The 13,328-nt window shown below is 61.2% G+C and overlaps 1 pseudogene; it reads right to left on the bottom strand.

Annotated features, from left to right (window-relative positions):
- Positions 1 to 2,840: 2,840 nt before the first annotated feature.
- LOC143219655 (U2 spliceosomal RNA) lies at positions 2,841 to 3,019 on the bottom strand (annotated as a pseudogene).
- Between the last annotated feature and the right edge of the window lie 10,309 nt (positions 3,020 to 13,328).

Below are 13,328 nucleotides of genomic sequence, written 5' to 3'. Positions count from 1 at the left end.
GAGAAGGTCCCGCAGATCGAGCTGGCGCTCCTGTACGGAGGGCGCGCCCTTGCCGCGGGGCCTCTTCGTCCGCTCCTCATCGGAGTCCCCCATCACGATGGACGACGCGGGACGCTTCCCTGATGTCCGCGATGACGCCTGGGATTTCATCGACGCCCTATCGTCATCCATCGGGCCGAAAGACGGCCCCGGTTCGTCTCCCTCCCCCACCAGGACGGATCGGACCGACCCTTCCATACTCGACGCCGAGGTACCCCGAATGGACCTCGTCGTCGGCGCGTCCTTTTTCGTAGCCTCAGTGCCAAGAGGCCCCAAGTACCTCTCCACCAAGACGCGAGGACTTGAACGCGTCCTTGGTCTCCCCCTACCGGGAGACCCCTCCTCTCGCTCCTCCATCCCACAATTTGTTTTTTTAATAAGGCCTTCCATGGCAAAATTTCGTTAAATCTAACGACGGTTCGCCCATCATGGGACCCCTAGCGCATAGGGGCACTTCCCCGCCGATAAAGCACCCTAATTAAACCATGTCGAAGCCGAGAAGCGACTTGTCAGCTGGCCAAGCCTATCGACATGGGAAAACAAGACTCTACAAAAGGTTAAAATAAAATGCTAAAGGTTTTACGTCACCCCTATTGAAGGAGCGCACCGGATCCGAACCGGATATTGCTCCAACTTCAGGCTAGACGGTGCGCTGGTTTGCCCCCCAACGCACAGGGTATGAGGAAATACTGGCCAGGTAATCCTCCATTTCTGCGCCCAGTTAACACGGCTTCAACCCCCGGCTAGGCTCCAGTCAGCTGGAAGTAGCGGTTCTTCCACGTTAAACATGTGCGTGTTGCCACACACAGAGGTCAGGTACTAACATATCTCCCAGCCCCGGTCGGGAGGCTACTACTCCTCCCTTAGTTAGTCTACGGGGAATATCCACCGTGCACCGGCCGCAGCCACATTCACACACACATGCGTACATACACATTCACTCAGTACACCGGCACTGCCCTTCTGCGTGAGAGGCACGCAGTAAAAAGAGCAGGGAGTGCCTGTGTAACCCCTCGCTCCGTTAGCACACACCGCAGTGTGCCCCAGGGACCACCACGTGGAGGTGGAGCAAGAGGATTTAGGATATGGACCACCACCACTGTAGTCATACCCTCCAATAGATCAGAGTCACCATTGGAGAGCCCCATATCCCTAGATCCCCACCGCCTGTAACCTTTTTTTTTTTTTTTATCGTGTGGAAATGCGTTACGCATAGCCCGACCCCCCTGGGGGGGAGCCGGGGTTATGTGGGGCTCCCTCGAGGAGGGGGTCGCCGAGCCAACAAGGCTCGCCGATCCCCTCCCCCAGAGTACCCACTAAAACCACACGCCCGCCCTAAGCTACATGGGAAGTGCCTGGATCACGCGAGTATTCAACAGGACACTTCCCAGCTCACATGCATCCCGAGGGGAGAGGTTAGCTCCCCCCATGCCAGCTCTAACCGGACCCCGGGCGGAGGGACCCGCCCGGTGTCCCCATCCCTGGAGCCTTCGGATTGGGCTTCCCGAGGCCCAGCTCGGTCCACCCACAGCTCCCGGAGCCTTTCTGCCCTGCTCGAGCCGTGGACCCGAGGGTCCTCGCCCGGCCAAGGCAGGAAGGCGCCGACACCGGCAAGAGAGGGTCGTCGGAGGCGCATCCGGACGCCCCGACCCTCCCCACCCCACCCCCCACTCGCCCTCCCCCGGAACTAACGTCCGGGGGGGTGGCCGGCACCCCTCCACTATCGTCTCGGGGTGCCGGGCCAACTCGGGGGAGATTAACTCCCCCTCGGGGACCGGGGTTCAGCTCACGCCCCCGGCCCCTCCATCCACCGCCCCCCTACGCGGGGGCACACGACGGCGCGGGGCGCGAACACCCCGCACCGCTAACGGAACCCCAGCCCCCCCAGGAGGGGGAGGCATAAGTTGACGCGGGGAGGGGAACACTCCCCGCGCCCTCCCCCCAGTCCCCGTCCTCCCACTCGGGGGACCCGCTGCGTCGCGGGGAGACGTCCCCCGCGCCGCTACAACTGACCCCGACGCCCTCCCACCTCTCCCTGAGGGGGCGGACGTCGCACGACGGCGCGGGGGACGTCCCCGCGCCATCCTCCTCCTCGCGGAGCCCGGGTCTCTTTCCCGGGCCCGCTCGGCTCCTCCTTCTGGGACATTACTGTCTCGCAGAAGGAGGCGACCCCAGAACCGCCTGTAACCTAACCTAACCTAACCTAACCTTTTTTTTTTTTTTCGTGTGAAAATGCATTACGCATACCTCGGCATCCTGGGGGATAGCCGAGGTTATGTGGGACTCTCCTCGGGTGGGGGTCGACTCGCAAGAGACTCGATCCCCTCCCGAGGCCTACCGCACTAAAAACACACGCCCTCCTAAGCTACAGGGGAAGTGCCTGGATCACGCGAGTATTCAACAGGTCACTTCCCAGCATTACAATCATCCCGCGAGCGAGGGTTTAACCTCCCCCGCACCCTAATCTAACAGAACCCGGGCGGAGGGACCCGCCCGGTGTCCCCGTCCCTGGAGCCTTCGTATTGAGCTTCCCGAACCCCAGCTCGGTCCACCCACAGCTCCCAGTGCCCTCGTGCACTGCTCGAAGCGGGGAACCCAAAGGTCCCCGCTCCAGCCAGGGCAAGAGGGCGCCGACACCGGTAAGGGAAGGTCGTCGGAGGCGCATCCGAAACGCCCCGACCCTCCCCACCCCACCCCCCACGCCACCCCAGAGCTCGGCTCCGGGATGGCCAGCTCCCCAACAAGAATCTAAGGGAGCCGGACCATCCCGGGAGAAGTTAAACTTCTCCCTAGGGCCGGGGTCAGAGAGAGCCGAATCCTAGCAGCACTGCAATGCCAGGTCGACTCGTGACAGAGGTGAGGCAAGCCTCAAACACTCCGTCCAATTTATAAAATCGAGTTAATATTCTGACTACCCGATGGGTAGTGTATCAGATATTAAGCTGATAAGAACAGATAAAGGCCTTTATTTTCAAAGAATCGTCCCCCGAGCTAGTGCTCGGGGGCGGTACAATATTGCTGCCTTTCGGCGAGGGCTATGAATATAATTCTCTTTGGTGGGGGGGGGGGGTGCGGCTCGGGGGAACTACGTCCCTCACCGTGACTAACATTCAGACGTACACGCACACACACACACACATCCACACGTCAATAAATAGTATAATTATCAATATGTAAAATAAGCGGCACGAGCCTTGTCAGGGATTAAAATAAACGTATTGGAACGGTCCGCAGCACGCCAGAAAACTTAAACTAAGAAGATGACTAGATTTGATAGAGGTCGAAAGACAGCAGAGGAAGGAAGACGAAAGATAGAGAGTGCGAGAGTAGAGAAAGATAGAGAGATAGAGAAAAAGGCGTGCTGCGGCCTCGTTGCCCTCGCTAAAAATTAATATATATAGAATTATACAGGGCCGAAGTGGCCCTGAGTCAATACATTTTCCATGTTGTTATCAACGCTTGTATAAATTAGGTTTTCGGGGCGCGATAGTATGTTCGAGGGGGCCGCGGGGGGGGGGGGGCACGTTCACCTCATCAATGGGCTGGGGCAACCCCGGGGCGGGGCCGGCGGCGGGAGCAGCAGCATACTGTCGGACCCCCGACACGTGCTCCACGTATATGTCCCGACCCCACCGGATGGTCTCAGAGACAATGAGCCGGCGCATCATGCTTGCGTATTTCGTGCTAATAGGCAGCAATTTGAACACCGGCTCATTGGCCTGATCCCATGAGCCGAGAGCCCCCACGACGTTCGCGTCGGTCACAACTCTGTAACCCTGCTCTTCGAGAACGGCCGTGATCGGAAGATATTTTTCGATCTTTCGAAGCCCTGCGGCTTCGAAAGCTTCGATGCCGTTCTCGAAGGTCACGGTCACATCAATGATCACGACGCTTTTCGAGGGCTCATGCCTGACAACGATGTCCGGCCTGAGCGCCTCTAGATCGCCGGTGAGACCCTCGACCCTTTGGTTCACCCTTAAGTTCCCCGGCAGTCGGCAGGTTCGCGAAATCCGCGAGACGACGGCGTCGTGGCGCAGCTGCCAGGCAGCCGAGTGGGGGCGGCAGTGACATAACACATGGGGCAAGGTCTCCAGGGCCCACCCGCATCGCCGGCAACGCTTGTCACCCTCACCCCAGCGTCTAGCCCCATTAAGGGGTAAGACGTCGAGGCGGGCTCGGTGAACAAAGCGCCAATCAGCGAAGCGGGTGAAACTGCCGCCGCGGAGGAAGTGGTTTGACACTTTCGTCCGCGACGACACCCCGAAGACCTTCCCCTGGTCCGGTTTGCTATTGAGCCGGGAATGATAGAATTCCGTCACTGCCGCCCTCAGTCGGTGCAGCACCTGGGGCCGAGCCACGGGTGTTACGACCGTCGTGCGCCCGCGTGAGCCTCGGAGTCTAAGACCCAATTCCTGGCGTGCAGCGCTCCACTCCCATCGCAATTGGAGCATGTCTCCTAATCGCCGCGCCGCGTTCCGTGCCCTCGACCACAATGTGGAGAAGTCGCTGCTGGTTCTGGCGTACTCCCCCTCCAGCGAGCCGGAGAGGTAGTTCGCCAGATCCTGCTCGGTAGGTGGACGACCGATTTTCATGGCTACCGCCCCCCTTAGAGAATCTCTGGCCAGCCCGCTGATCGCCGGGTCAGGCGCCGTCAGAAGACGGAACGCATGCCCGATGACCAGCGCGTCGGCCAGGTCAGCAAGCGGAAGTAATCCACATCCTCCCTGACTGGGGGGGAGGTAGTTCACCTCCGCGCTGGCTGTCTGAGGCAGGTTGAGCCAGGATTTCGCGAGCTTCTTAACGAGCTTATCCGCGACTTTAAGAGGACCTTTCTCCACATGGGCTCCCCGCAGCATGAAGTCGAGGCGGGGCAATATAAACGTCCCGACCGCCTCACACTTTTGCCACGGGGCGAGGAGGGAACGATCAACGGAGCGGAGATCGCGGACGAGTTCCTCGATCGTCAGAAGCGGAGTCTGCTTCACCTGGAATCCCGTGGGGATTCCGAGATGCTCATATGGCACTCCTGCTGCCAGGGATTTCAACCCCTGACCCTGTAGGCTGAAGCAGGTAGGGACGGCCCGGCGAGTGCCTCTGCTGTCCTGGTGCAGTGTTGCACACTTCGCCGGGTTGAACCGAAGTCCAATCCTCCCTGCTGCAGCCTCCACTGTTCTCAACAGTGTTTCCATCCCCTCCGGAGTGTCGGCAACTAGTGCCATGTCATCCGCGTAGCCAAGGATGTTGTACCGCCGGCCGTGGAGCGTGTAACCCGCCGAGGTCTCGGATGCTACACGAAGCACCGATTCCAGGGCAAGGTTAAACGCCACAGGGCTCAGCGGGCATCCTTGCTTCACTCCGGAGAGGATGGGGACAGGGTCTGTGAAGCCCTGTGAGGTTCGCACTCGGGTGGTGCATCCGTCATAGAGCCCTCCCAAGATGTTACGGAAGGGCTCGGGGACTCTGGCCTCCGCAAAGGCGTGGTATATGGTTGAGTGGGGGACCGAGCCGAACGCGTTCGACAGGTCCAACCACGCAACCACCACCTGACGCCTGCCCCTGCGAGCGTCGTTAAGGACCTCCTGCAGCACGTAGTTCTGCTCATAGCATCCCTCGCACGGCAGGAAGCCCTTTTGTTGAGGGCTAATCCGCTCATTATGTAGGGCCCACTTGACGAGGCGGTCGGCAAGCACCGCCGCGAAGAGTTTGGGGGTCGTGTCGGACATGGCTAGTGGCCGCCAGTTCGAGAGATCCCCCCGGTCGCCCTTCTTGTGAATCATCACAGTATTCGAAGACTTCCAAGAAGCAGGGACCGACTCCAACCTTTGACATAGGTTGAAAAAGGCGGTCAGAATGGCGCAGTCCGGGTCGGCCTTCCGGAGATCACGGTAAGTTAGGCCGTCTGGCCCCGGTGCGGAGTTTGACATCCGCCGGAGTCGACGATCTACCTCACTCACTCCGAAAGGCCGAACCAGTGCCGCGTCACTCGCCGCCGTTGGAGCCTCTGATGGAAAGCCGAGAGGCCCAGAGGCTGGTGGCGTACTCGCAGGTGAGTACATGTCGAGGAAGTGTTGATGTACCTGGTCCTTCGGGACCTGGCATTGCGCCGAAGCGCCCATCAGCACCTCCTGGATCGCACGCCTGCGGTTTTGCCGAAACAGTCTCTGGATCCGCGTTGCCTCTGCGACTTGGTCCGTGCTTCTTGCAGCCTCCGGTTCAGTACGACCGGGAGGGCGCGATGCCGATGCACCTCCGACACGCCTCTCCCTCCCCGCAACAGCGGTTGGTCTTCCCCTCGCAATTTCTCCAACCCCCGCGGGTCTTGACCCGAAGCGTTGGAAGAAGGCGGCGATCGTAGTCGCCACCTCTTCCAGATCTTGGACACTATCGACGGCCCCGGCCAAACCGATCAGTAACCGCCTCTCCTCCGCCAACGCGACTTGCTCCCTTCTAAGGGATGCGCGCGGGCGGGGGCGAGGCTGACCAGCAGGCACAGGCCGGCGATGCTCCGGGTCTCGCGGGGTTTGGAGGTCGGTGGGCACTACACCGACGCCCGCGGGGGCATTCTTTGTCCCCGTTCTACAACCAACCGGGTGAGAGCTCCCAGGGGTATTCCCACCCACACTACGAAAGCGCGACATGAACCCTCCCAAGCGATTAAACATATCGCGTAGATCGCGGAGTCGGTTCGTCCGCGCGGAGTCGGCAGGGGCCCGATCGCTCACGTTCTCGGTTCGGCTGCTCCTGCTTCCCGTCGCCGTCCCTCGCCGCGCGCCCCTGCGCGATGCTGCCGAGGACCGGTTCCTCGGCGTGACGGTGGTAGTGGTGGCGGTGGTGGTGGCCCCCCTCGTTGCTCCCTCGGTGACCGGAGCTGGTAGGGGCGATGGAGGACGCTGGGCACCCGCGGATGGTCGGCGTGGTGCTCCTGGCGCCATCGTCTCCCGCGTTGGTAGCGTGCGGGCTGGTGTCCTCGTCGGCGGCTGCAGCGTCTCCGGGTGCGACGACCTGAAATCAGACGGAGATGTAGGCGACGAAGACAGAACTCGTCGGCGGCGTCGTCTCCTAGAGACGGCGGGAGACCACGGGAGGGGGGAGGAATCGTCATCCTCCGCCCTCTCCTCCTCTTCTCTCCCCTCGATGGCCGGGGGGGGGGGTGATGGCCACTGTCCGGGTGGGACCAGGGGTAACCGTCACTTCCTCGATGGGGGGGGAGGGGGAGGACTGCTGTCCGCGACAGAGTCCTCTTCATTCCCCTCTCCACTCCCCCCGCGAGGGGCCGCGAGGTGACGATGGGCCCCCCGCTGACGGTGGTGGTGACAGTGGTCGTAGTGAGAGTGGCCGGCGCCATACAGGAGACCACGCAGCAGCCTCTTCCGCTCCCCTGCACCCCGTAGATGATAGGTGGGGAGGGAGGAGAGGCGGAAGCTCCCCTCAGGATGGTGGCGGGGGGGGGCTGCTGCGGGCTGCAGTCGTTTGTTCTCCTGCTGGCGCCGCGCTGACCACCGTTGCGCCCGCTGTGACGGCGGCGTAGGATGGTGATACCGCCGTCCTGATCGTCGAGGTGAACGTCCTGGTGGTCGGGACGCTCGGCGGGTTGGTGGGGGCGGGCGAAGCCCTGTCTCGCCCCGACCCCGTCCTCTTCGGCGACTTCTTCGAGCCGGCTTTCGGAGCCGCCTTCCTCCGGATGGTGGTGAGGTCTGTTGTCCGCTTTAAGGTGTCCCCGATGTCCAGCGGCACGCTGGCTCCCCTACTCCTAGTAACTGGCCCCCTCGGGCTGGTGGTCGGGGCCTTCGCTGTAGGGGAGACCGTCGACCCCCTCTTCCTCCTCGTCGCCCCGCTGGCAGGCTTCTCGCGGGGCGGTTCCGGGGTCGGCTTGCGCGTCGATGGACTCGGGGTGGCTCGTTGGGCGGCTCCTGGTCCGGCCCGGCTCGTTGCAGCGGGCGCTGCCCTGATCCCTGCTGGTGGTGTTGACCCTGAAACAGAGCCGTCACTCCGTCTCGTCCCGCCGTCTCTCTTCGTCGTTATCGTCGTCGTCGTTGTCTGGTGGTGGGGCGAGGGCAGTTTCTTCATGGAGATGTTGACGGCCCTTACAGAGATTATCCTCGGCTTCGTTGAGGCCGGGGGCGGCGGGGGCGTCTTCGACTTCCTAGAGGAAGCCGCTGACGCCGCCGCCGCAGCCGGCCTGGTCCCCACGCTGGTTGGAGGTGGTGGGGGGGTCGTCGAGGTCCTGGGCAGGTCCGCCCTCCTCGCCGTCCTCCTGAGGCACAGTGGCCTCTGCCGCACGGGCGCCGGGGGCGGCGGGGGCGTCTTCGACTTCCTGGAGGAAGCCGCCGCCGCGGTCGGCGCAGCCCGCGCGGTCGCCGTCGATGGTGGTGGCGTTGTCGATGGCCTTGTAGCTGCCTTCGCCCTTGTCGCCGTCGCTGTCGGTGGCGTTCCGTCTGTCCTCGTCGCCGTCCCCGTCGTCGTCCCCTTGGCAGAGGCAGCGCTGCCGAGTGACAGCACGCTCTGCCTCAGGGAGGAGGACGGGCGTCTGGCCGAGGTCGTCGTTGTCGTGGTCGTCGTTGAACCTGTGGCAGCTGCACGGGTGGTCGGTGCAGCTGCGGGGCCCGTGGATAGTGAAGGGGCCCCCCCGGAGATCCTTGGTCGTTGGGCTGCAGACCGCCACATCCCGCACGCTGTCGTCGTCGTCGCCGTCGTCGTGCACGTCGTGGACGCTGTCGTCGTCGCCGCGCACCCCGTCGCCGTCGACGTGGCCGTGATGGTAGTGGCGGTGCCAGCTCCGGTCGCCCTTAAAATTGACTCGGCTCCCGAAGGGACCGAACAATTAGTGTTTCCGGTCGCCGAGAGGGAGGACCTCACGATGGAACGGGTGGAGGAGCCGCTTGCTCCTCTCGTCCCACCGCGACCTGACCCGCCCGAGTGAGCGGCGGCGTGGTGAGTTTTCACGGATTTTAGGGGATAGGCCCCTTTCCCGTGCTCACCACACTCGCCGCAACGATGAACCACCGTATGTCCGGGGTGATTTTTTTTTGCGTGCTTGATCAGGTCGCAGTGGGATTTGTATGTCCCACCGAGCCGTATGCCCGGTTTGCCGAAGCATTCCGGGCATCTAAATTCCGCCGGGAACGGAAAATCGATATAGATTGTTATCGCGTTGTTATTAGATTCGGCCATCTCTGCAGGTGATCTCGTGTGTAAATTAAAGTATCAAGTGACTAAAGTGTAAACGATTAAATGAATAACAACAATAAATTAAATGTGTGACTAGTGTATAGATAAAAAGAGATAAAAGTATGTTCTAATAAACAAAATGTGTCACAGTCACTTGATTAAAATGAGTAAGTAAATAAAATAAATAGAATAAATAAATGGCGCGTGTGTCAGTGAATAAATAGAATAAATTATAACAGCACAGTACTGAGTCAGAACATGATAAAATAGGGTACAAGACCATACAATAAATACAATAAATAAATAAGAGACAACAGCACTGCACTATACACGAATAAATAAAAAGAATTAAAACGGAAGGGTAAGCGATCGACTCGCCGGAAAATAGAAGAAAGCGACAGAAGATAATAAAGAGAAATACGGGAAGACAGAAAAGAGCGGATCGACAGAGGGATTAAAAGAGGTTAAGAAGATGAAAGTGACAGGCGAGGGATCTACCTTGATGGTAAGAGACACCATCAAGGGGGGCTATCTAGCGGTCGATAGAGGAGCTCGATCCAGCTCCTCGTGCAAGGATCTACCGCTAGAGGGCTGCACCGATACTTGGCGGTACTTGAAATTCTTCAGCTCGAGTCTGAAGAATCTCCAAGGCCTACTCGGATCGGTGACTGAAAGGATTAAAACCGAATTAATTTAATCGAGTGGACTCGATTAAACAATTCGGCGGTCTCTAGTCGGAGTCAGAGTTACTCCGGAGTTAGTTTGCTCCGGAAGAACGCTCGCAAAATCGCCGTACGTTCCGACGTGCCGGTATTAAGCGAGAAGATGTTTAATGTGAATTATTGTTAACTACCGGCACAGGATTGCTCCCAAATTTCACAACCAGCAGCAACAAAGTACTCGGAACAGAACTAAGTTATTAAATAATTAATATCCTAGTCTGACGTCGAATAAATTGATGTGCTAACACATTTGATCTTAGCCATAAGGCCGAGAAGCGATAACCTTTTTTTTTTTTTTTTTCTATCGTGTGGAAATGCGTTAGGCATACCCCGACCCCCTGGGAGGGAGCCGGGGTTATGTGGGGCTCCCTCGAGGAGGGGGTCGCCGAGCCAACAAGGCTCGCCGATCCCCTCCCCCAGAGTACCCACTAAAACCACACGCCCGCCCTAAGCTACATGGGAAGTGCCTGGATCACGCGAGTATTCAACAGGACACTTCCCAGCTCACATGCATCCCGAGGGGAGGGGTTAGCTCCCCCCATGCCTGCTCTAACCGGACCCCGGGCGGAGGGACCCGCCCGGTGTCCCCATCCCTGGAGCCTCCGGATTGGGCTTCCCGAGCCCCAGCTCGGTCCACCCACAGCTCCCGGAGCCTTTCTGCCCTGCTCGAGCGGTGGACCCGAGGGTCCTCGCCCGGCCAAGGCAGGAAGGCGCCGACACCGGTAAGAAAGGGTCGTCGGAGGCGCATCCGGACGCCCCGACCCTCCCCACCCCACCCCCCACGCGCCCTCCCGCGGAACTAGCGTCCGGGGGGTGGCCGGCACCCCTCCACTATCGTCTCGGGGTGCCGGGCCAACTCGGGGGGAGATTTACTCCCCCCGGGGACCGGGGTCAGCTCACGCCCCCGACCCCTCCATCCACCGCTCCCCTACGCGGGGGCACACGACGGCGCGGGGCGCGAACACCCCGCACCGCTAACGGAACCCCAGCCCCCCCGGGAGGAGGAGGCATAAGTTGACGCGGGGAGGGGAACACTCCCCGCGCCCTCCCCCAGTCCCCGTCCCCCCACTCGGGGGACCCGCTGCGTCGCGGGGAGACGTCCCCCGCGCCGCTACAACTGACCCCGACGCCCTCCCACCTCTCCCTGAGGGGGCGGACGTCGCGCGACGGCGCGGGGGACGTCCCCGCGCCATCCTCCTCCTCGCGGAACCCGGATCTCTTTCCCGGGCCCGCTCGGCCTCCTCCTTCTGGGACATTACTGTCTCGCAGAAGGAGGCGACCCCTTTCCACGACCTCTGGCTCCCGGTCAAGTGGTCGAACAAGACCGGGAGCGAGAGGTCCCACCCTTCCACCGCGACTCTAAGGACACGGCGCGGTCCGGCCCATGCCGGGCACTCCTCGAGTGTGTGTTGCGCCGTGTCCACCTCCTCGCCGCAGTGGTGGCACTGCGCCGCTGGCTCCCGCCCCATCCTTACCAGATACTCACCGAAACAGCCGTGTCCGGTGAGCACCTGCGTGAGGCGGAAGGTCAACCCCACTCGCCTCCCGCACCATGTATCGAACATGGGCAGGAGGGCCCGAACTGTCGGACGCGTCGAGGACGCAAGCAGGCGTCTCCATCGCTCGAACACGTCCGCACGGACCTGGCGTCTCCGCACTTCGAACTGCTCCTCCTCCGCGGCCGTCAGCTCCTCCCCAGGGGGGCGGCGGGATTCGCAGGCGATCCGGTATACGATCGCCCGCTCCGCCGCCACCAGATGGAAGGGAGGAACCACGGCCAGGAGGCCCGCCACCTCTGTCGAGACGGTGCGGTATCCCCGTATGGCCCGCAGGGACAGCCGACGCCGCACTCTCTCCAAGTGCGCGACGCTGCGTCGGCTGGCCTCAAGCGAGCGGTGCCACCCGGGTGCCCCATACAGGGCAATGCTCCGCACCACTCCTATGTAGAGGCGGCGTACACTCAACTGCGGCCCCCCGATATTGGGCAGCAACCGCGAAAGCGCGGTCGCTGTCTTTTCGAGTCGGGGGGCCAGGAGTTCGAAATGCTCTTCGAAACGCCAGCGACCGTCGATGGTCAGGCCCAGATACTTCATGGTGGGCCCGACCTCGACGAGGGTATCCACGACCCGGATCCGGAATCCTTGGGGCGGCCGCCGCGTCCGAGATGGTTGGTACAACCATATGGCCTCGGTCTTTGCGGCGGCCACGACAAGCCCCATCCCCCGGATCCGTCCAACCACGCAGTCCAGGGCGGACTCGATGAGGCGTCCCGCCTCCTCCCAGGTCCTCCCCTCGGCGTAGGGCAGGGTGTCGTCCGCATAGCATATGACACCCGTGCCGGGGGGGGAGGGAGACCCGCAGAACCGCGTCGATTGCTAGGATCCACAGGAGTGGTCCGAGGATCGACCCCTGTGGTACCCCGCGGCATATCTCCCTCAGGTACGCCCCATACCGGCCGGCAATATACACCTCCCTCTCGCGGAGGTAGTCCCGGAGCACTTCCCGGAGATAGAGGGGAACCCGGAAATGCTCTAGGGCGTCCTCTATCTCCTTCCAGGGCAGGGTGTTGAACGCATTGGAGATGTCCAATGACACGGCGATCAACAGCCTGTCCCGAGCGACGGCACTTTCCCGGAGGAGACGCAGATGCTCCAACGCATCTATCGTTGAGCGCCCCCTCTGGAACCCAAACTGTCCGTCGCTCAACCCGGAATCACTCCGCGAAAGGTGCTCTCGGAGGCGGGCGGCAATTATTCTTTCGAACAGCTTGCCCGCCTCGTCGAGTAAACATATCGGCCGGTAAGCAGAGGGAGACACTGCGGGCTTACCATCCTTGTGGAGGAGGACGAGGATCGCCTCCTTCCAACACTTGGGGAAGACTCCCCGACTCAGGCGCGCATCCAAGATGCTCCTGTAAGCCGGGGCGAGGGCCTTTAGCGCCGAGGCCATTATACCGCCAGGAACGCCATCGGGGCCGGGGGCTTTCTTGCCCCTAGCCCGGCGCTCCTGGATGGCCTGGTCGAGCTCCCAATCGGAGACCCGGAGTTCGTCCGACCAATCATTGGCCGGCACCGGGGCGCGCTCACCACTCCCCTCACCACCATTATTATTTCCCCAACCTAACCTAACCTAACCTAACCTAACCTAACCAACCTAACCTTTTTTAACGAGGAGGGTGTTGCGGATCGGGCGAGCTCAGCGGCGGCACGCGAGTTAGCATGGGACAGGGGAAAGAAGGGCGAGACGGGTTTGCCTAAATGACAACAATGTCTCGAGACAATACCGGCCCGCTTCACCTCTCCTCTCGACCGTCCTAGCTCGTAGTTCCCCGCTGATTACCGTTGTTCAGTTGCTTTTCGAACTCCCGATTCGCTTGAGCGGTTAACACTTTCGCTACTG

Source organism: Lasioglossum baleicum, unplaced genomic scaffold, assembly GCF_051020765.1.
Source record: "Lasioglossum baleicum unplaced genomic scaffold, iyLasBale1 scaffold0057, whole genome shotgun sequence".
In the NCBI taxonomy this organism is placed as follows: domain Eukaryota; kingdom Metazoa; phylum Arthropoda; class Insecta; order Hymenoptera; family Halictidae; genus Lasioglossum; species Lasioglossum baleicum.
Note: the sequence above shows the minus strand (reverse complement) of the source record. Positions and strands in the feature narration are given on the sequence as shown.